Here is a 24961-nt window from a genome sequence, read left to right as displayed (position 1 = left end):
TACAAAGAAGTAAATATTTGAGGTAGATTAAATATGTGTTTCAGATCTCAGGAATGTATTACAAATGGCTATTACTATTGTGATTATTATTAGAAAAATGACATATAACAGGATCTTAAACATGCCTTTTATAAACTTTTTCAAATGAGAGCAAGCAGATTCCAGGGGCAAATATCGCTCACCTTTTTTTATCAAGGTGGTCCTTTATTTATTTTTTGTTCTTGCATTTATTGTTTTGAACAGTGGTTTTGGTTTTGGTTTTAGCTCAAGGCTGATTCCAATAGGGCTCCCTTTCCTCTCCTTAAACATGTTTTCCTCATAAAAAGAAGAATGCTTTTTACATTTTTTTTCTGAGTAATGTTTAAAGATCTAGATAATAAGATAATAGATTTAGAGCCAGAAGAGAATATGTTATCCAGCCTTCTTATTTTTCACATGAGGAAAATGAGGTCCCTAGAAATCAAGTAGCTCACCCAAGGTCACTCAAGGAGTAAGTAGAAAAGCCAGAATCTGAACCCATGTCCGTCTTCTCTCTCCCCCTTCCCACCATTGCACACAATGTATAATACACAGAGCAGATAAAAAAATGTCAAGGTACCCGCATATCTCAGACTTTGAGGATATAAGCAATTCTGATAAAGCAAGAAGAGAAGCTCATAATTTAGTTAATTTCTCTGGTATATTTTTGGGCTTTGGATATGTTCAGTTGTGTCCTACCCTTTATGACCCCATTTGGGATTTTCTTAGCAGAGATACTGGAATGATTTGCCATTTCCTTCTCCCGCTCATTTTATAGATGAAAAAACTGAGGCAAACAGGGTAAAGTGACTTGCCCAGGGTCACATAGCTAGTGTCTAAAGCCAGATTTGAACTCACAAAGATGAGTCTTCCTAACGTCAGGACAGGATTTGAACTCAGGTCTTCCTGACTCCATGTCTAGTGCTCCATCCACTACTCCACCTAGCTTCCTCAGATAAAAGATATACTTTGGTGTTAAGTCATATGGAAAATACTGACCATTTCAGAATTGAATAAGTGGAGTATTTTATGATTTTGGCCTCCCTCACATCACCAGGGAACCTTCCCTTTTGTCAGGGATTTTGAGAAGCAAGTAAGGGAAGTAGAGGAAAAACTGAGAGTGATGCAAGAAAATCACGAAAAACAAGTCAAAGCTTGCTAAAGGAGACCCAAAAAAAATACTGAAGAAAATAACACCTTAAAAAACAGCCTAACCCAAATGGCAGAAGAGATCCAAAAAGCCAATGAGGAGAAGAATGCCCTAAAAGAAAAATTGGCCAAATGGAAAGGAAGTCCAAAAGATTACTGAAGTAAATACTTCCTTAAAAATTAGAATAGAGCAATTGGAAGATATGACTTTATGAGAAATCACGACACAGGAGAACAAATCCAAAAGAAAGAAAAATTAGAAAACAAGGTGAAATATCTCATTGGAAAAACAACTGACCTGGAAAATAGATCCAAGACAGAGAATTTTAAAATTATTGGACTATCTGAAAGCCATGATCAAAAAAGAGCCTAGACATCATCTTTCAAGAAATTATCAAGGAAAACTGCCCTGATATAGTAGAACCAGAGGGCAAAATAGAAATTGAAAGAATCCACAGATCTCCTCCTGAAAGAGATCTCCAAAGGAAAACTCCTAGGAATATCGTAGCCAAATTCTAGAGTTCCCAGGTCAAGGAGAAAGTATTACAAGCTGCCAGAAGGAAACAGTTCAAGCACTGTGGAAACAATCAGGAAAACACAAGATTTAGCAGCTTCTACATTAAAGGACTGCAGGGCATGGAATATCATATTCTGGTGGGCAAAGGAGATAGGATTACAACCAAGAATCACCTACCCAGCAAAACTGAGTATAATCCTTTAGGGGAAAAAAATGGTCATTCAGTGAAATAGAGGACTTTCAAGCATTCTTGATAAAAGGACCAGAGCTGAATAGAAAATTTGACTTTCAAATACAAGACTCCAGTGGAACATGAAGAGGTAAACAGGAAAGAGAACTCATAAGAGAATTATTAAGATTGAACTATTTACATTCCTGCATGAAAAGATGATATTTATAACTCACAAGACCTTTGTCAATATGAGGGTAGTTGGAAGAAAAAAATTATGTGTATGTATATGTAGATAGAAAGATAGAGGGCACAGGGTGAGTTGAAGATTAAGGGGTTATATCGAAGAATAAAATTATGGGATGAGAGAGAATTATATTTGGAGAAGAAGAAAGGGAGAGGTAGAATGGGGTAAATTATCTCACACAAAAAAAAACAGAAAAGTCTCTTACAGTGGAGGGGAAATGGGGGAAGGTGAGAAGAAATGAGTGAATCTTATTGTCATAGGATTTGGCTTAAGGAGGGAATAACATACACATTCAACTAGGTATGGAAATCTGTCTTACCCTACAGGAAAATAGGGGGAGAAGGGGGCAAGAGAGCAGGGGTATGATAGAGAGGAGGGAAGATTGGGAAAGGGGGTAATCAGAAGTAAATACTTCTGAGGAGGGACAGGGTCAAAAGAAAGAAAAAGAATAAATGGGAGGGGCAGGATAGGATTAAGGGAAATAGAGTTAGTTTTTCACAAAATGTCTACTATGGACATGTTTTGCATAACTGCACATGTACAATCTATATTGAGTTGCTTGCCTTTTCAATAAGGGTGGGTGGGGAGGGAAGAAGAGAGAAAATTTGAAACCTAAAGTTTTAAAAACATATGTTTAAAAAAAATGTTTTTGGGGCAGCTAGGTGGTGCAGTGGATAGAGCACCGGCCCTGAAGTCAGGAGGACCTGAGTTCAAATCCGGTCTCAGACCCAACACTTGACACTTACTAGCTGTGTGACCTTGGACAAGTCACTTAACCCCAATTGCCTAAAAAGCCAAAAAAATAAAAATAAAATAAAAAATAAAAAAAGTTTTCACATGCTACTGGGAAATAAGAAATACAGGAAATGGGGTACAGAAGTCTATGCTGCCCTACAGGAAAATAGAAGGGGAAGGGGATAAGAGAAGGGGGGAGAGATAGAAGAGAGGACAGACTAGGGGAAGGGATATTCAGAATGCATGCCATCTTGGGGTGGGGTGAGGGGTGAGACGGGGTGAAAATTTGGAACTCAAAAACTTGTGGAAGTGAATGTTGAAAACTAAAAATAAATAAATTTATATAAAAAAAAGATTGGGAGGAAGGGTGCAGGAAAGTGCTACAATAATCCAAGTAGTTTATAATGAAGGCTTGTACTTTGCTGGTAGAAGTAGAAATAAAGAGGAAAAAATGAATATGAAAGATGTTGCAGAGATAGAGTAGACCTAACTTGATGACTGATCACAAACAAGAATGTTTCAAACATTGCTGACTGAGTGAGTAGTAGTCACTGATAGAAATATTAAAGTCAGAAGGAGAAGCATCAGGTTTAGGGGGAAAAGGTAAGACATGTTTCATTTTTGTATTTGCATCCCCCAGTGCCTAACACAATGTTTGGCACATAAAAGATGCTTAATAAATGCTTATTAATTGATTAAAAAAAAGAAACTTCCCTTTTGTCAAAGGAATTTGTGAGGCATAAGAACTTTACCCAGTTATCTGTCATCATTAGTTAATTAGATATTATTTTGAAGTTCATTTTCACAGCTTTGCTCATGACTGGTGACACTCAATGATACTTGGATGTCTATCTCACACTTTACTATCTGTTGGGACCAACATTCTTCCAAAACCAGCTACTACTAGTTTTACCATTTTCACAACAGGCTTTTGGAAACTGATAAAACTCAAGCCCTAGAAATGAGAAGCATCATTGTCAAACTACTTGTTCCCACATATAATCTTAGCAAGCACTAATGTTATTTGTCTCTTACTTGTGGCTCCGGTGAATGGGAGATTAATTAGACACAGGGAATGGGTCAGTATTTTGGCATTTTACTCAGTCAAAAATAGTATAGCCTTGTCTTCTGGAGATCCCCCCTTTCGGATAGAGTATTTCATCAAAGGATCGTACGATATTATTTATCTTTATTTGTTTATAAGATTATCCATGGAGGAGATGTTTGTATCCTTTGTACTAATCCCTAGAATACTCTCTACATTGAAAACCTAACCATAATGGCAGCTTCTTTATTAAAATATGTGCTGTGGAAATTATGTTAATTAAGCTGGAGTGTAATTATAGTCTAGAAAGATTATTTCACAGTCAGAATTGAATTGTTGTAGATAAACGTGCATTAACTTAATAGTGTGCTGCTAATTAGTTTTGGTATTTACTCATGGAAGGTTAAAAAAAAAGATGTAATCAGTTATATGAAAGCTTTAGAGATGAAAGTGTTGCCCAGGTAAGTCATACTTTATACTATGGAAAACCCTGTAATGAGCATTCTTCTAACATCTGTCTCTGATTTCCAATACAGTAATTAAAATAGCCACTAGTGACTAATAAACCCATTTAACTTTATTCCCATTTGTGACATTTATTGCAGCAGAGCTAAATGTGTAGTTGTATAATCCTCTGGTATTCCAACAATATAAATTCTAAGCTTGTTGTTTGTATGAATAATTCCTTATTTGTATATCTATGTATAATCATAGAGCATAGTCCCTCCCCACCCCCACAAAGAGCATACAGACAGCCCCAAAATATCATTTGGTCATGCATAAATAAAATCTGCACAGTTATTTTAAAGTTACAATTGATCCAAATGATTAGCACTATACTCTGCTAAAATACTGATGCTTATTTTAATCAGAAGCATCATTACTATAGTAATAATAATCATTTGCATTTGGGTATGTGATATGTGTAATGCATTACAGCTGCAAAGTGCTTTTTCACTCATCTCATGTGATCCTCACAACAGCCCTGGTAAATATTTAGTGCAAGTGTTTTTGTCCTGAGTTTACAAATGAGCAAACCAAAACTCAAGAGGTCAAGTGAATTTCCTATCAGATGATAGACTGCACAGATAGTTACAAAACCAGAACTAGAATTCAAGTCATCTGACCCTAGTTCTGGGCTCTGTCTGTTATATCATGTGATTGGTCAGGGTCAGGAATATTTGAGAAAGATCTGTTGTTCATTTCTACAAGATAAAAATTTTAAAACAAAAACCTATCTATATTGTGGTTTTCCTCAGTTCATACACCAAAGGCTTTTCTAAACTAGCAACATTATTTTTTTTAATTCATGGAATACATTTATTTGCATTGTTATGGCAGGTCAAGCACATATAATATTTTAAAATCTTACACTGAAGTTTTTGTAAGGAATATGCCACAGTCAGGGAAAGGCAGGTATGACTAGATATTGGTTTCAAGTTTAATGTCTATGTAAGAAAAGCAGATTTTGTGTAGATGTTCTTCAGAGAGGAACAGAAGGTAGAAAGGGCACTGGATTTGAGGTCAAGGTTCAAATCCCTGCTCTGGCATGGACAATCTGTGTGACCTTAAGCAATTCAGTCTCTCTAACCCCATCTTCTTCATCTACAAAATGAAAGTATCAGAGCAGATGACTTCAGGCACCTTTCAGCTCAAAAATTGATTATCTTAAGTTTGTTAAATGCAAGCAAGAAGGATGCATTATAAATTACTATGCACCAAAAGGACCCTATATCAAATCTATGGTGCTGTCTAATGGATTTCATTATATTGTTAGATCCTGGAAACTTTTCTGATTGTGAGATGTCCTCCTTGTTGTCACACTGTGATTTGAGGCAACTAAAGATAACTCTGGATAACAAAAAAAAACAGAAAACAGAAAAAGGTGCATTTAACTTTTGGTTGTTTCTTCAAATGCTATATTTTCTGCATTTCATCAGTATCATTTTTGTCTTCAACATTATATAAAGATTGTGCATGAAATTACGAGGAATTAATAAACCAGAACTGATCTGTGTTCCCTAGTAGGGCTCCTCTGATGCATTCTCAGGATCCATAAAATACCTCCAGCAATTTGCTTAACAAGACATTAAAATCCATGTCTTGTGATTTCACTGTTTTTTTCTACAAGCAATCACATTTTTGCTACTATTTCTAAAACTACATAAAAGCCAGGAAATACAATGCAAATACTCTAATTATTTTATTCATTCTGTAAGCTTTTTATCCTGGTTTTATGTAATTATTATCCTGTACTAATGTCTTCATTAGTAATCTAGTAAGCTAGTTGTGAAGAGGATATTAGCTTGGTTGCCATTGAATCAGATAGGCTTAAATGAAGTATCATTATGGATTATTAAGTATTACTGTCTGAATAGTCCTCCTGAGTGCCTGTTATCTAGAAAGAAAGATTTGGGTGAGTTTTTAAAGTTCATAAATATTAAGTACATGTTACATGGTTTTATGAGAAAGTCAAGATAAAAAGTTTGATATCAGAATGGCTTAATAACACAAAGGTATACCTTAAATGTTTTGAATTTTTTCTATGTAACCTCACTGGTATGGGTACTCCTATCACTAGATCTCATCTAACTTTCTTATCTTGTACAATTTTCCCCTAACTCTTTGAATAAATTTTCCACAAAATGTCAACCCAATGTGAATTTCAAGTTCTCCAAAGCTGTAAAAAGTTCTGGGAGGTTCTACCAAAAAGCATGATCTTGGTAAAAGTCTGAGAATCAGACTAGCTAATTCAGTTCAACAGACATTTATTAAGTACCTACTATGTGCAAAGTTCAACTGTAAAAAGCTATCGTTTTATAGAGCAAAATATTACCTTAAATGCTTTCTTTTTACAAGACATCTCTCTTGCAAATCTTAAAATCATGCAAGATATCTATAGAAGATGTAACAAGATGCAAGATACATACTTGGCATAAGTGCTTACCACTGTCCTGGAGGAGAATGAGTCTACCAAGTCCCAGCATAGAGTCGAAGATGGAGAAAGATTCCTCATAAAGAGTGAGATTCTTTTTCCAGAAGGGGTCTGTAGGCTTCACCAGACTGCTAAAGAGATCTATGATACAAAGAAGGTTAAGAACCCCTGTCCCTGGCCATAGATTTCCTTTTTTTTTTCTGCTCTCAGCTAATTATATTTGTGTATCTCATCAAAGTTTCTGATATCCAGAACAGTGCACGTAGTTAACTCTGACAATAGGAGAATAAAACTGTTCTTAGCAAAAAAAAAAAAAGAGGTCCTGATTCTTGTTTGCATATTATACTGTGCTGATTGCATTAAAAGTGTTAGACTATAATCTGAACCTCCTAAAGGAGATCCATTTCAAAAGGATCTCATTTAGGAGGTTCAGGTTATAGTCCTAACTCTCCATAAAACAATAAGACACGTAGATGAAGCATGTTTATCACCTAGACTATAATCTGCCTTTGGATGAATAGTCTATGCATCCTGTCCATAATTACATACATCTGTGAAAGATACTTTAAATAGATTTTGTGCTGGACTCAGGTTTGAACAGGAGTTTGGGCTGAGTTGCCTCTGGGAAATTTGAAAATTCATTCAGTGATCCCAGGCTATTCCCTAAAACAAAGGTATGTCCTTTTAATATCAGTATTCTTACTAGCTTCAAATTGTAGAATACTATAGTCTTTGGAGAAAAGAAGTTGAAGATCACCCAAAGGACAATGAAAGAGGCAAATAGTGAACATAATCAATAAACATTTATTAAGCACCTACTGTGCCAGGAGATACAAAAAAAAAAGAAGCAAAAGAGAGTCCCTGCCCTCAAAGAGCTTATAATCTAACAGGAAAACAAACAAACATGCAAACAAATAAATATGAAGCAAACTATATACAGGATGAATAGAAAATAATTAACAGATGGAAGAAATTGAAATTAAGAGAAGTGGGGAAAGACTTCTTGGAGAATGGGGGATTTTTGTTGGGACTTAAAGGAAGCCAAGGATATCAATAGTCAGAGCAAAGGAATGAGAACATTCTAGGCATAGGGGACAGCAGAGAAAATGTCTAAGGCAGAGAGATAGAGTATCTTTTTCATGGAACTGCCAGGGGGTCAGTGTCACTGGACTGAAGAGTGGGGAGTAAAGTGTAAGATACCTGAAAAAGTAAGGGGAGGCTAGATTACAAAGTCCTTTGAATACCAAACAGGCCATTTTCTATTTGTTTCTGGAGGCAATAGGAAGCCACTGAAGTTTATTCAGTAGCTGAGGGGGTGACATGATCTGACCTGTGCTTTAGGAATCACTTTAGTGGATGAATGAAGGGTGGAGGGATGGAAAGAGACTTAAGGCAGGCAGACCCACCAGTAGGCTGTTGTAATAAGCCAGGCTTGAGGAGATAATGGCCTGCACTAGAGTGGTGGTAGTGGTGTCAGAGGAGAAAGCAGATGTGGAGAGATGTTGCAAAGGTTAAATCAATAGGTCTTGGCAACAAATTGGATATGGGGGGTGAGAAGTAGTGAAGAATCCAGGATGACTCAGGTTGCAAGCTGGAGGGACTGAGAGAATGGTGTTGCCTTCTACAGTAATAGAGAAGGGAGGTGGGGAAGGTGTGCGGAAAAAGATGAGTTCCATTTTGATCATATTGAGCTTAAGATGTCTACTGGATATCCAGTTCCCAATGTCTGAAAGGCAATTGGAGATGTGAGATTGGAGGTCATCAGAGAGTTTGGGACAGGATAGGTAGATTTGAGAACCATCAGTATGGAAGTGGTAATTAAATCCATGGCAGATGATGAGATAACCAAGTGAAGTAGCATAGAGAGAGAAGAAAAGAGGGCCCAGGACAAAACCCTGAAAGAAGGAGTAATTTTACTTACAGGAAGTATTCTGAAAGAGGATCCAGCAAAGGAGACAGAGAAGGAGCAATCAAATAAGTTAGGAGGAGAACTAAAAGAGAGTGGTGTCCCAAAAACCTAGAGAAAAGAGAGTATCGAGGAGGAAAGGGTGACCAGCAGTATCGAAGGTTGCAGAGATGTAAAGGAGAAAGATGATTGAAAAAAGGCCATTGTATTTGGCAACTAAGAGATCATTAGTAACTTTGGAGAGAGCAAGTTCAGTGGAATAATAAGGTCAGAAGCCAGATTATGAAAAGAAAAGAAAAAACTGAGAGGAAAGTGGAAGCACCTTATTGTAGATGGCCTTTTCCAGGAGTTTAGCTGCAAGGGGCAGAAGAGATATAGGAGATAGTGAAATGGAAGAATTGAGGAGTTTTTTCAGGATGGGGGGCACACTGAAATATTAGTAGACAGTAATAAATGAACCAATGAAGAGAGAGAAAGATTGAAAATAAGTGAAAGAGTGAAGATGAGAGAGAAACCAATCTATTGGAGGAGGCAGGATGGAATGGGATCACTTGAATAAGTAGAGGAGTTACACTTGGTAAGGAGAAAGGCCAGCAGTTGGTTGGGGAGAGCAACAGAGCTGAGGCCCGAGTGTGGGAGGTAGGGGCTGATTTCAATGGTGATGCTATATGCCAACCAGTCCTTGATTCAGATCACTGAACTCACAGATGAGAATGTCAAGTTCATCATCAAGAATATTGATTTGGCAGTGGCCAGTTCCAGTCACAGAGTCTTCATAACCAAGGTGTCCATTATAACTATAGAATGGATCAAAATTGATGCCAACTCTTCAGTGCTGCATGACAAATTCATTGCCCACAGACTTAGAATAATCCCTCTTACAAGTGATGACATTGTAGGCAAGCTGCCATACTCCAGGGACTGTGCAGATGAAGAATTTTGCCCTAAGTGCTCAATAGAATTTACATGTGAAATCCATTGCAATGAAGACCATACTCATCATGTCACATCTCAGAAGCTCATTTCTAATACACCCCCCAAGTTATTCCTGTCAGTGTCTAGTGACCTCCTCCTTCACAAAGGCTTCCTCCACTATGTGACATCCCTGAGTAGAGACAATGACCCCAGTGACTATATTGAACAGTATGACATCCTCATTGTCAAACTCTGGAAAGTCCAGGAACTGAGACTATGAGCCTTTGCAAAGAAGGGCTTTGGCAAGGAACATGCCAAATATAACCCTATAGCTGGAGTGGCCTATGAGTATGACCTAGATAATGCTCCAAGTCATAAGGTCTACTCAAAGCCTGAAGAATTGCAAAAGAGTGAATACTGAGACTTGAGAGGATGAAGCCCAGACTCCCTGTGACCTCAATGGCAAACCAGAGAGGTTCTGTTACAACATGGAGTCCTATGGCTCTCTTCACCCTAAAACACTTGTTCCCTCTGCTTTGTCAGGTTTGAAGAAGTTAAGTGACCTACAGCCCCAGCTACCCCCCATGAGATCTAAAGTAATGTCCTGACTATTAACTAACAGCAATCATTTGAGCTGAGCTTCTGCTTGCCACTGGAAAGTGAGCCAAAATTTACCCTATTCAAAGTCCTGGCGAGCATATTACAACTTTTAAGCCTGTTGCCAATCTGGGATATAATTAGCTTGGAAAGATATCATGTATAGGAGGAGTAGGAGGCTTCATTCCCCACAAGTTTTCATCCTGATCTTCTTGGGTTGGCCTGTTTCCTTAGTATGAACAGCAAATAAAATGCCTTTTCTCCCTGGGATCAAAAAAAGTGGGTGGTGGGGAGTAAGATCACTTCATCATATGAGATAGGGGTGGCAAAAGGCATCTGAATGATAAGATATGAGGAAGAGGGGAGAAGAGGGAGTTAACAGTGAATGGCCTCATTGTTTTCTGAAAAATGAAGCAAGATTCTTGTCAGGGGAAGGAGAGCTTTGGAGGCTTGAAAAGTATTAAAGAGGTTTGGGAGAGTCACTGCAGAGAGTGGGATAGTGAGTAGGTAAGGCAGGTACAGCAGTGAGAGCACAGTTGAGGTTGTGTAACATAAATTCGTAGTGAACCTATTCAGAATGGTTTTGTGATTTCCTCCACCTTTGTCCAGCAGCACACATGTAGGAGGGAACATGGTGAATGGTGGGAGTGATCCAAAGTGGAGTCTTGGCTAGATATAATTGATGATTTGATAAGGGGACTGAGGTGGTACAGAGTTGAATTGGTTCACCAAGGGATCAAGTTGAGGAGGAGAGAAAAGAGTGGCTAGGTCAGAGGAGCTGGCCTGGGACAGAACTGATCATAGTGAAGATGAAGAAGAGGGTTTTGTAAAATGCACTGAATTACTCATGCCACATCTCTTCCATAAGAGCTGGGTTGATTTTAGAGCTGCTTCCATGGATGAAGGGACTAGTCTGGTCCAGTAGTAGATCACTTGATGTATTCACATATTATTCTGCCTTTCTTCATCTAACCCAGGGTGGAAGCACCTGCGGCCTCAAGACCACATATGGCCTTCTAGGTCCTGGGGTGTGGCCTTTTGACTGAGCCCAAAGTTTACAGAACAAATCCTTTTATTAAGGGGATTTGTTCTGTGAAGTTTGGATTCAGTCAAAGGGCCACACTTGAGGACCTAGAGGGCCATAGTGGCCTTGTGGCCACAGATTCCCCACTCCTGATCTAACCCTTTACCCCTGAAGTGGTCTGTGAGCTTCCTTCCTGTAACTAGCCAGAGGCAGTAGTCAGGGGTTTTGACTCTGGCTTGCATGTTTCAGTCATAGAGGGCAGTTACCGGCAGCTGAACTGACAAATGACTGTTGATTTGCACAGGATTTTGTTCCTGCCACTGATGAGTTATGATAGTACCTAAAATCAAATCCAGATTCAGTATTTCGCACTTTTGAGAGCCGTCCACTTTTTTCAGTTGATATATTTTATAATTGCATATATGTCAGTCTAGATTGCAAACCCCAAGGTAAGAGACCATGTTGTTTGCCAGGTACTAAGCGCAATGTCCACATGTAACAAATAATGGATAAAATATTCTGTCAGCAGGTTCCTGAGGAAAAGAACTGCAGGAATATAAAAAGGACCAAACATTGCCACTGGCTATAAAGGAACAGCACCAGAGGACATTAATTGTAACAATAAAATGCACAAATATTTGGTATATGTTGTTTTGCTATATCTCTTGTTTATTTTAGGCTTTCATGATGAGACTTAATTTTCTATTAAAAAATAGATCTTCTCTGCATTAATTGGAAACAGTATGATTCAGTTGAATAAGGATCAGATTTTTAAAAAAATTAACACCCTCTCTGCCGCCTACCTGGCTATGTAGAGCACCAGGATGTTTCCCACCTGTATATTTTCCAGTACACATGACAATTTATTTTAAAATCTTCAGACAAGTTCTTTGAGATGTCATTATCCTGCTGTTCTTTTGACAGTGACTGTGTCAGAGTGAATATAATGAACTTATTACAGAAAATCTTTATTCTTTATTGCATAATGCCTCCCGATCTTAGGAACATTTTGTAATTCCCAAAGTGGGTTCTAGCCAAAGAGTAACTTTGCCTTTATTTGCCCCCTGATAATTAAAGATTCTTTTGTTTCCTCATTTAATTTATTCCCAGGCATATAGTTAAGGTCTGTTCACACCTTCATCCTATTATGTCTTTAGCATAAGATAGACAAACTAAGAGATTATTAACTCTTCCTAAATACAGGGTATCCTTTCACAACACTATATTAATGTTAGGATTCACATTTTAGAAACAGGAAGTCAATCCCCTTTCTAATCTACCTAATCTTCTGCCAAAAATAATTTTATTGTTATCACTTTTCCTTATTGGTCTTTGAGATCAGGGATTGTTTAATTTTGCTGTCCTCTGTACCAAACACCAGAACCCATTCTGTTGTTATTATTATTATTCCAGACATGTGATTTCAGATGATTAGACTAAAATTAGCACTAGGAGGTAAAAGTTATAGGCAGGTGGATATGTGATTAGAAAAGGAAATACTTCCTGACAATTAGCACAGTTCTAAAACGGAACAGGCTGCCTCAGTGATATGAAGTCCCACATCACTGATAGTTGTGTTTTTAATAGAGGCTGAATGCCTACTTGTCAGAGATGTTGTGGACTGGATCTGGAGTTTAGACAGATATAGGATAAGAGAGCCCTCCAGTTTTGAGCCTTTGCTATTCTTTCTCTAAACAGTGTTGGTATATTTGTTTTCATGTTGAACTTTTATTTCACTTGTATAGGCAACACTTGGTGGGAAAATTTCCTCTGCCAATACAGATCTATAACAGTTCTGCAACTTAGACATACTCTTAGTTGCCTTGGACACCAAGAGGTGGAGCAACTTAGCCAGGATCACACAGGCCTTGGACATAGTAGGTACATAATAAATTATTGTTGGGGAGGGAAGTATGATGTTACAGAGAAAAGCATGAAATCTAGAAGGAGAGGACCTGTCTCCAAATTCTGCCACCGATTGATATTTAACACCTTTGTAATTTTGGACAAGTCACATAATTGCCCTGGGCATCAGTTTACTCATCTGTAAAATAAAAGGATTGTACCAGATGGTCTTTGAACTTCCTTCTATCTCAAGCTCTATAATCTTGCATTAAACCCTTCTCTAACAGCCCACCTTAATATGTAGGTGACTCCTAAGTTCTCAAAGGCTTTGTTCAGGGAGCATAAACTCTGGTTGGTTGTACCAAACTGGAAAGGCTGTGAGAATGATCATTGGTCCTCATTTTCTTTGATCTCCCTTTGCTTTCCCTAACATTGCTCCTAAATTATTATCAGCATATACAATTCATATAAGAAGTAGCCTCAGAAAGATCTGTTCAGTTCAAGATAAACTATAATGGGAGAATTTTCTTTAACTAGCAGCTGAAGATCATTCTTGCTTTTCAAAACTCAATGTTAGATTGCTAATCCATGCCTACCTCAATGTTTAGACCTGATTGCATCCCCATTGTGTGTTTATGTAGTCTATTTCTTCCTGAATATACTGTCTTGTACTTATCCCTAAGAAATGTGTGTCTTTTCTAAGAATGTCTTCAAGGTTATGTTCAAGTCTAGCCCTGCTTTACAAGATGTTTTCCTAATCCCTATCACTTTAGTGTTGCCTGCAGACTTAATGAGCCTGTCCCTTTATGCCATTTTCTTGGTCATTTGTAAAAAAAAAACAAAAAACAAAACCTGTTGAATAGTATCAGGCTCAAAATCAGCATTACTTATGTCCACAAAGTTTGGATAATACTGCAGGATAGACAATGTTGTTTGTTTGCTGATGTGACATAGAAAATTTTGAAAAAGCTAAATTCAGAATAGATTAAATCTACCAAGATTTTGAATCCATTGTAGGACACTAGATACATTTTATAGGATTTCTCCTTTATAAATACAAACCAGAACATTGTTGATATGCATTAATAGCAGAAATTATGTATGTATGTCTATACATATGTAAATAATACATAAATATGTTTAAAATGAGGGTTGTGACATCTGTTCATAGCTTTGTCTCTCCATTTAATAAGAGGGATAATATTCTACTCTTTTTTTGCGTTTATATTTTAGGAACTTTTTTTTTCTTTCCTCTAATGTAAGTAAAAAAAATGTGCTGTGGATTGCAGAAATTACTTCAAGAGAACAAGTTAAAAGAGTGCATATTATATGATGTGTTTAGAATAAGGACAAAGAAGTTAACAAATATTGATAAGTTCTCCAATTCAAGCAAGTTTGGAAAATGCCTAGGAAAAAATGTAACTGTCTTTTAAAGATATTGGGCCTTACAAAGTAGATTATGAGCAGAATATGGCAGTCCCCACCTGATCCCTGCTACCTGGAAGGCTAAAGTTGATGGGTATCTGGAGCTCAGAAATTCTGAGCTGCAGTAGGTTAAGCTGATCAGCTGAACACAATAAGTCTGGCACCATTGAGGTGGTGGGGAAGGAGAGGGAACTAGGCTGCCTAAGGAGGGACCTAGGTGAGAAACCCAATGTTAAACTCCCTAGACCAAACAGTAACAGGATTGTTCCAGTGATTGGCCATTGCATTTCCAGCCTAGGTGAGATAAAGAGACTCATCTAAAGAAAAGTATATTAAGAACTTTTAATTTTGTCTGTATTCTAATTACCTATAATCTCCAGGGCTTGCTTTATTTGCCCAAGTAGGAATGAATTAGAATCCATCTACTACTTAGTAACAATGCTCTTTGTGGCTATGGAGGAATGATAAGTAGGCTGATGATCTTACTTGTGATTCTTTCCATTTCTTTTGTTCTTGTAGGGTACAAAGGAAAGATCATATAATTCAGGAGCTGATTAGACTGGACTGACTAGGGACCTTCCTTTAGTAATTGCTAAAGTTCCAAAATTTAGGATTATGATATTACATGCTTTACACTTATCTTGTGGTAGTATTCATTTGGCAGTGACTGAAGTTTATATACTAGGAAAATGTAGCCCGAATTTGGAATATTAGAATCTCAGGATTATAAGAACCTTTGTGATTTTACAGATGAGGCTACTGGGATCCACTGTGGATTAGTGACTTGCCTAAGGTTACCCAATTGGTTAATGGCAGAGCTGGGGGGGAAAAAAACAATTCTCCTTGCTTCTCTTAAGGATAATTAAATAATTCATAGGGAAAAGTGTCAAAAGAAATGCTAGTTGAAATCAGAAATATTCATTTTTTCTTTCTTATGCCTGCATTAAAGTTCACCATTTTCTCATCTCCATTTAGAAATAATGAAGAAGACAGAAAGCTTTTAAAGAGAAAGTAGAAAAGAAGAATACTTACCATATTGGGAAGAGTATAAAGGGCAAGAAGAGCAACAAAGGAATGTATTAGGAGAATGACCTTTTTATGTAAGGGAAAATCAGAAGTTAAAAAAGGAACAGAATATAAGAATGAAAACACGTATTCTGCTTAACTATGTTAGACAGCCCTTCCTAAAATTGAATAATAAAATTATTTTAAATTTAGCAGAATAATTTTAGCTTATTTCTTTAAAAAATATAAATGACTTTCTTTTGTTTGAAGTTATGGTGATACTTCATCCTATTCATTATTATGATAAACTGTTCATTATTAATTTTAGTAGAATGGGCCTATCCTTTCTACCTTTCCCCAAAGTTTGTTAAAATGTATTTGATAAGGATGGGATCTAGACCCCAAAAAGGGAAAACCATGGACTTTCCCACAAGGCCAAATCTCTGGCGGGTCCCCTGAGGCTGTAATCCCATCAACTAGCCTTTCATTGTGGCTACACCGAATCTCCTAATTCTTTGTTACCCTTAATCTAGCCTAGCCTTCCATTGTTTCATCTCCCTAAAGCCACTTTCCACCCTTAATCCTACCTAGGCTCCATTCTCCCTTGGCCACTGGATCCAGGTCCTTGGAGTTCTATTACCTCATAGACTACTTAGCCACTTGTAGATCCCTCCCATATTCTTTCTGTATATAAGGTCCTTCTTGTCTTCATTAAGATGCTTAAATTCTTAAACTCTAGCCACTGCTCTGATTTTTACAATCTGGCTGATGCCTCACAGACTCTCAGATTCCTTAAGGGCCTGGCTAATATGGTGGATCTTTAATAAACCTTGTCTTTGGCTGAAAGAAGGCTTGGGACAAATTCTTTTAGGCAGGACCCGTGTGTCATGATCTCGGGGTTACAGCACCCCCAAACCTCATCATATTGGTAATTTAGTAATTGAACTCCTTACTTTCAACTTTGACGTACCTACCATTCTGTGTTATAACAGTTACCTGTTCCATAGAGGTAGAAAGAAAAAATGAAGACAGCAGAAAAAACTCAGGTCATTTTGTAGCAGTAAGAATGAAGTGGTCCCTAGAAGCTACTGCCAGTGAATAGGAATTGGACATTTCGAGTCTTTTCCAAATTTTACAATATCTTTCTATGTGACCTTGAAAAAGTCACCTAGCCACTTTTTGCTTCACATACTTTTCTTATGCTTTATCACAAATTAATGTTTTAAAGTACTGCCTAGGACCCAGATGAAAGGCACGTATTATAACGGAGTAGGGGGAGGAAAGGAGAGAGCGAGGAGGGTATGAACCAGCCCCTCTAACTGCTTAGAGGTTTGCCAGCTTTTCAGACCTTCTTTGGGCCATATGTCTGTCAACCTCCTGGTCTATTGACATTATGACTGTGTACCATATGTCTGGTTCCCTAATGAGAATGGTTTTGCACTGCCACATGATTTTTGTGTTTATTAGTTGGAACCCATTAAGCCTAAGGTAAGAAACTGGTTTCCTACTGTAACAGCTCTGGAGAAAGCCATACTGAAAAGATCTGTCTTTCATACCAATTTAAACCCTATTGAAGCTCAAGATCAGGTGAAGAGCATTATGCACCCTAGGAGTGTAATGATTGAAAGTGTCACACCTGCTCTGCTCCATGACTGAAAAGAACCTGACAGGGTAATAGAGAGTGATGATAATGTTAAAATGTATGAGCAAAGTTATTTAGCTCAAGAAAGCTCAGATTTTTTGGTTATTTTTTCCCCTCATGCAAACCTGTGGATGGAGTGCAGAACATACCTATAAAAAACTCTAATAAACTAGTCATTCATTCAGTCAACAAGACTTTATTGAGCATCTAGAGGGCACATAATACCCCAGGAGGTACTTCCATAAATGAGACAGTATTGGGACAAGTAATTAACCCATGAATACCCTTCCATAGGCCACATTTTACTTTTTTCTTTTCTTTTCTTTTCTTTTTTTTGCTTGATTCTAATCTGCAATTGAATTGCTAACTTAGGCACTTGAATCTAAGGTAACAATAGACAATCAGAGCAATCCCCTCCTCACTCTTTCCTCTTCTAGGACCTTACACAGTTTTATTTCTATTACATTTTACATTGTACAATATAGAGTAAGAACTCTGAGGGGGGAAAAATGATTAAAAAAAAAAGGCAGCCTAGCCTTCCTGGCTGGTCACTTAGGTGCTTATGCTACAGTTCCAGCCATAAGGAGAAGGAAGCAAGGACAGGCAGTGTTCCCACTATGAAAATTAAGTTCTTTCTTTAGACTTTAGAAAGGAGTAGGGTAACAGTGGAATTTGAGAACTCTTCTCCTGACACCAGAAAGGCCACTTGTCTTCTTCCTATTTGCTGCCATTGTTAGAGCAACAAGCATTGGCTTCCAGGATGGATAAAATGAAATGTGCCACTTAATTGAAATAAACATATTTACAGAGTCTCTGTTTCTCACAGAAAGAAGAAATTATGAAACCTAAAAGAGGGGTGGAGAGAAGAGATTTTTTTTTAAATCCTTTTCTTCTCTAAAAACAAAGATGAAGTAAAACAAGTGAGTCCATTATGCAAATAAAGAGTATGCATACTTGTTCTTCGGGATTGGTTTTCTCTTAGGTATTTATGTTCCCATCTGCTTAAGAAGACAAATACAAGCAATGCAATTTAAATTTGGAGATTTTTCTCAGGCATAACAGATTTAGGCTTTGGTGAGCAGAACTTCATCAACCTTTATCCAATTCCCTCCTCCATTAGAGAATTCAACTAAGCACTGGGGTAGATTACAATGGGAGGTCCTAGGTCTGGAATAGATGACTTTTATGAGCTCTTGTTTAAAGAATGTGTTTGTTTTTATGCTACTTGGCAGTTTGAGTATGGCATACCAAATCATCTGTGACAGCTTCAAAAATGGGAGAAGATTAAGCTTTACAGTGGACTACAAATTGGAAAAAAGTATTTGACTTACAAGTCATTATTTATTGTGCTAATAAACAGGATGTCATCTCTCATTTTCTATATAGATGTACATTTTGGAAATATATTGTACCTGTACATTTCTGGTATGGATTTTATGAATAGCATGTGGCATAAAAGACCACTAGAAATGCAGAAGAGTAATGTATTTAGAAGGGATTTGAGGAATAATGAAAAAAAAAGGAAATTATAATGAGCAAAAATAAATTAATCCTATCTCCTGATCTTTTCCAATTAAATCTTCTTGCTTTCTATTGTAGTAAATATTTGTGGGTTGCTTATCTTCTTTGTTGGCTCAAATAATACAGACAAATCAGATTTTGGTTGTATGTCCATGACAACTAGCTGGGTAACATTGGGCAAGTCACTTAACTTGACTAAATCTGTTTCTCTGTCTCTTATGTCCTTTGTAGTTCTAAAGTTCTTTGATTAGACAGTTTTATGTAAAACTGTTTTTAATAAATGTATAGTTTTCATAAACAAAAGACTTGTATAATGTTAGATTTGACAAAAGAAAAGGTTTTTTTTAATAGTAACCTGATAAAAAGCATGAACTTTTTTTTCTTAAGTCAACAAGAATTTATTAAGTGCCTACTATGTGCTAGCCACTGTTCAGAGAGCTGGGGATACAAGTAGAGGCAAAAAAAAATCCCTGCTCTCAAATAGCTATGGAGAGACCATGCAAACAAGACAAGATATATTTGGGTTAAATTGAAGGTAATCTCAAAGGAAAGGCTCTAAGATTAATCAGGGCCAGGAAAGCTTACAAAAGGTAGAAAATATGTGACTTTAGTTGAGATTTAAAGGAAACCAGGGAAGCCCAGAGATGGAAAGGAGTAGGGAAAGAGTTTCAAGCCTAGAGGACCATTAAGGAAAATACCCAGAATTGGGAAATGAAGCATCCTGTGGGAAAAACAGCAGGAAGGTCAATATCACTAGAGCACAGCTTTCTTCGAAGGGAGCAAAGTATAAAAGGCTAGAAAGGTCCTTTATACCAGAGGCCAGGTAATGAAGGGCTTTGAAGGCTGGAGGAGTTTGTATTCGATGTAGGCAGTGATAATAAGGTGATATAGTCAGATCTGTACTTTAGTTTCAGAGCTGAGTAGATGATAGACTGAAGTGGGAGACATATTGAAGTAGGGAGACCATTCAGCCCTCTATGGCAGTAGTACAGCTGCAAGGTGATGAGGGCCTGAACCAGTGTGGTAACAACAGCAGAGTACAGAAAGCAGTGAATACAAGGGATGTGCAAAGGCGGAAAAAAAACAAGACTTGACAATTGATTGGATATGTAGGCTGAGAAAGAGTCAAGGTGCAGGGTGGGGAATCTGTGGCCTTGTGGACTCAAGTCTGCAGGTTCCCTACCCCTGAGATGACACCTAGGTTGTGGGAATAAGTGACAGGGAAGATGGTGGTAACCCTGGGCAGTTATAGGGAAGTTAGGAAGAGGGAAGGTTTTGGGGGGGGAGTTGTGTATTGGACATGTTGAATTTGAGGTCTGATTGACACCTTGTTCAAAATTTACAATAGGCAGTTAGAAATGTGATGTTAGAGGTCAGGCAAGAGTTCAGGGCTTGAAAAATAGGTCAGGGAATCATGTGCATAAGGATTATAATAGGATCAATGGGAGTTGATAAGATCACCAATAGAAATATAGAGGGAGAAGAAAACATATCCCAGAGCAGAGCCTTGAGGGACACCTGTGTCATCAGAGGAATGGCCCAGATGAAGATCTAACAAAGAAGACTGAGGAGTGATCAGACTGTAGGCGAACTAGGAGAGAATAGTGTCTCAAAAACCTGGAAAGAAGAGAGTATCAAGGAGAAAAAGGGTGATTGACTGTGTCAAAGGCTACATAGAAGGGATGAAGACTAAGAAAATGCCATTAGATTTGGCAATTAATAAATCATTTATAACTTTGGGGAGAGAAATTTCAATGGAATGATGAGATAGGAAGCAAACTGCAAAGAGTTAAGAGAGTGAAGGGAAAGGAAGTGGAGGCACAAATTACAAACAGCCATCTTAAGAAGTTTAGTTAAAAAGGTGGAGAGAAATGGAAGATAGCTAGTGGAGAAGGATGAATCAAGTTCTCAGTAGAGAGGGTGGGAGGAAAGGGAATCATGAGAGATTTGAAGAAGGATAAGAAGGTTTGGGGCAGCTAGGTGAACAACTAAATTATAAGTGGGGACATCAAAGAGTAACGAAGGTGTAAAAAGATTTCCTTGCCTTTGTGAAGGCCCTTTTGCCCTTTTGTGATTGTGTAACTTGAAATTTTTGTAAGTAGTGCCAACCAACAGAGTTTTGTAATTTTCTCCAAATAATTCAGTTGCACACGAGTGGAAACATTTCAATAGATGGTGGGATCCAAGGCTGTAGCTTGATGGGATAAGATTTTCAATGGGACAAGAGACTTGAGAAAAAAGAATAGTGTCGAGTTAACTGATTCACCAAGAGATCAAGATGGGAAAGAGAGGAGAATATAGCTGACATAGGAGTGATGCCCTGGGAAAGAATTGATGTTTAAAAGAATTAAAGGTCACTGTGGAACAAAGAACCAGGCTAAAGCAAGTGAGACAAAAGGAAAGGTATTTTTAAAATGAGATTATGATCAGATCAGATAAAGGAATTTCAGAATTCACAAATATAAAAGTGAAATATTTACGATTGATGGCAAGATCAAGAGTATGGCCATCTCTGTGTAGTTGAGGTGGGCTGGGGGAGTAGATCATGGAGAAAGAGTAAGTTGAGGAATTTTGCTTGTTGAGGGAACATTGAGGCTTTTTTATTTCCCCTAGTATTAGAGCAGGAGTTGGGTAGGAGAGAAAAACTGTGAGCCAGACATTAAGTTATTAACAAAGGAAGAAGAGTACCCTGGAAGCAGGTGGATATTAATTGCCGTGATCTTAATTGGATGATAAATATGGAATGGATGACCCTCCAAGAAGGAGATGTAACTCAGTGATGGCCATTGATGGAGAACCCAGAAATGGCAGTGAGGAACAAGGCATATTTCCTAGTATTCTGACTGCCCCACCAGGCCCAGTGAGTCCAGAGGGTATGAGTCAAAGTACAACCAGTGCTAGAAAGGAGAGCTGGGGCAGCTTCAAAAATTAAGAAATCTGAGAAATTTCAGTGAGGTAAAATTTGTTAAAATGTGTCTAATTTGCAGAACTCTGTTTAAAGATAATGCTGAATAAGTGTTAGTGTAATTCTGTATCTGAAATAATTTCCAGGATATTAGTGGGTTTAAGTTTTTTATTCTCTTTTGTTTATTGAAAAGGAATATATTTAGTCAATCACTATGTTTATTCTAAATTCATTTGCCTTGGGAACTAGGAGGTGAAGCTCCATCCCTTTAACAATTTTTTTCACTTCCATTTTCTTCAAAGAGATTCCTAACTTGCCTGAGAGAGGGTTTTTTATACTATTGAACTAGTTTTTGTTCTGCAGCTCCCAAATCCTTTAGGTTGATTGCTATTCTGAAATCCAAGTCCACAGCAGCAATACAAAAATCACTGCAGTACAAAAATGGAATGAGAAGGAAGAAAATCCCTAAAGATCACTTAAAAGACTGAAAAACTGAACACCAGCTTCATTCAGTAATGAACATCTTAAATATACTTTTAAAAACTTGCTTTAATGGCACAAAGACCAAATGCTCTTCTTCTTTAATGTTTTTTTTTCCATAATCCCTCTTAGTTTAGTCATAGAATCATAGATCTAGAACTGGAAAGGGCCCCAGAGGCCATCTAGTCCAATCTCTTCATTTTATAGATGAGATAACACTTGGGGAGGTTAAGTAACTTGCCATTAGAATCACACAGATCTTCTGAATTCAAATTCAGTATTCTTTTCACCATATCATACAGGGGAAGCTTTTTGATAATTTGGCAATTTGATATTTCCCTTATGTGCCAGAGCAAAGGCACAAATAATGGTACCATTGACAAATAGTGAAGTCAAAAGAGGTGAGGTAGAGGAGGGGATAGTCTGGAGAGCCAGAAAATGAACTCATTTTTAAAAATATTTTGAATTTAAGAGGTCAGTGAGATTTCAAGGAAGGGATTCCAGTAGTCAAATGAAAATGTGGGTCTTGGGTTTCATAATATTATTTGTATCCTCAATGCTTGGTATGGTGCCTAGTATATAGTAGGCACTAAATAAATGTTTATTGAATTGAATAAGAGATCTTGCTTTGGGAGTCAGCAAAAGTTGCTAATTAAAATTGTGATGAGTAAATGAAGAAGTTTGTGAAGAGAGAAAGTAGAGAGAAGAGATAGTTCAAGTTTAAGGAATTAAGATGAAAATCATTCAAGGAAAGAAATGGAGGAGTTAGAAAGAGGACCAGGACAGTGTGGTGTGTTTGAAGCCACCAGTAGAGGAAAGAATATGTAATAGGAGAGATAGTCAAAAGTGTTTATAGCTAGAGAGGTCAATGAGGATGAGGCATAGTAAAAGGCTATAGGATTTGTTAATCTGGTAGTCATTGGTAACTTGAGAGGACAGCAGTAATGAGAAGATTGCAAAAAGTTGAGGAGTAAGATGATATAGAGACAAAGAACTTTTAAAAGACTTTGTATAGTGATTATGACAAGACAGTACAATAGCAAAATAGTCTAGACAAATTAAGTGAAAGTAATAATAATTTTAATAATAATAATGGCATTATATAGCACTTTCAGGCTCTTGAAGGACTTTTAAAATATTACCTTCGCAACAACTCTGGGAAGGGCTATTACTATCCTCATTTCATAGATGAGGAAACTAAGGCAGAGGTTAAATAACTTGCCTATAGTCACACAACTAGTAAATATCTAGGCCTAGATTTGAATTCAGGTCTTCTTGACTCCAGTTTAAACCTTCTAACTACTGCATTCTTAGCTGCCTCTAAACACTAGAAGCAAAAACATTAAAGGACTCTGAAAATGTTTTAGGCAGGTGGAAGAGTCAGAGAAGGAGAGATCAAAAGGGATTGAGAGCGAGGAAATAAATGCTAGAGTAGCAACTTTAGCATCTAAGAAGGAGAGAAATGGGATCAAGACATATACACACACACACACACACGTATGTATATACACATATATACATATATACATCACATATATATGTATATTATATATATATATATATATATATTTGTCAGCTAAGACATCTGCTGTCAGTGTGCATGTTGTTTGGGAACTAGTTAGGGGAGGGAGAGGGAAGGAGATATTTGAAATAATGGCTGTGGAAGAAGAAATAAGGAATCTTCAATTCAGTCTATGCTATTGTACATAGAGAGTTAGATATAATAGTGAATTGAATAAGCATCCTATACAGAATAATTCAACAAATATTTACTGAGCGTCAATTATGTTCAAGGCACTGGGATAGGTGCTGAGAGGAGTATAGAGATGCATAACACAGCTTCTGCCCTTGAGGCCCTGTAGTCTAGACTCTAGCAAGAAAGGAGAATCAGAGATAGAATACTGTGTCACAACCTTTTTCCATTGTTTAAAAAAAAAACAAGCCTATACAGTACAATAGAGTCATGTTTCAAAAATATAAAAACAAATATCATAATTACGTATAACTTGGGATTTCCAAAGCATCTCAAGACATTTGCTTGAACTCATCATTCACTTCACTATCTTATGGAAACAGGTAATAAGCACCTGGCACATAATGAGTAAAAAACCTAATTCTTGACCTGAATTAAGCCTGCCTGTGATATGTAGTAGTAGCTGTGTGACCATGGTAGCAAATCACTTAATCTGTCAATGTATACCTTCTAAAACTATGAGTTACAGAATTGAAGAGTTGGAAGAGTTTCCACACTGAGAGATTCACACATAGATTACATCACAAGGCTGAACAATTCCAACAACAAAAAAATTAAAGTGATTAGATGAAAACTAGGTTTGTTTTTCATATTTAATATTTGGAGAACATTGATATCTTAGAGCTATATGGACTGTCACCAAATTATCTCACTTCTTGGTAATTTGTATAACAAATAATCCTTAAAATATAAAATAAAATTTTATGCCAAGTTCTTTTCATGCACATCTTTCCTATAAGGGAATAGTAACAGTCTGGTATGGTAGATAGATGGTCCAGCTTTGGAGTCAAGAAGATCTAGGCTAGTTTCCTAACTCTAATGCCTACTAGCTATATGAATGTAAAAAGTCACCTTAACTTCTAGGTGAGGCAACTGTCTAATAAAATAAGTTGCTGATCTGCACAGATGGGGAGAATTTGTACCTCATCTGTAAAATGAACTAGAAAAGGAAATGGCAAACCACTCCAGTACCTTTGCCAAGAAAATCCCAAGTGACATCACAGAGTCAGATACAACTGAAAGGACGAAACAACAACAAATATATAGGTGGCCTGTATGTTTGTGTATGTATGTACATGTGCATGCATGTGAACCTATGCATGCATAGGTATCTGGCATCTTGTATTT

The 24961-nt window shown here is 37.3% G+C and overlaps 1 protein-coding gene and 1 pseudogene across 3 annotated transcripts in view; both read left to right on the top strand.

Annotated features, from left to right (window-relative positions):
- CTNND2 (catenin delta 2) overlaps window positions 1–24961 on the top strand; it is a 1167765-nt gene that overhangs the window by 810695 nt on the left and 332109 nt on the right. The gene's annotated exons all lie outside the window — the stretch shown is intronic.
- On the top strand, window positions 9383–10255 carry LOC110220416 (DNA-directed RNA polymerase II subunit RPB3 pseudogene; annotated as a pseudogene).

Source organism: Phascolarctos cinereus, unplaced genomic scaffold (assembly GCF_003287225.1).
Source record: "Phascolarctos cinereus isolate Bilbo 61053 unplaced genomic scaffold, phaCin_HiC Scaffold_4;HRSCAF=312, whole genome shotgun sequence".
NCBI classification, from domain to species: Eukaryota; Metazoa; Chordata; class Mammalia; order Diprotodontia; family Phascolarctidae; genus Phascolarctos; species Phascolarctos cinereus.
The sequence above is the reverse complement of the archived record's forward strand: the minus strand, read 5'-3'. Positions and strand labels throughout refer to the sequence as shown.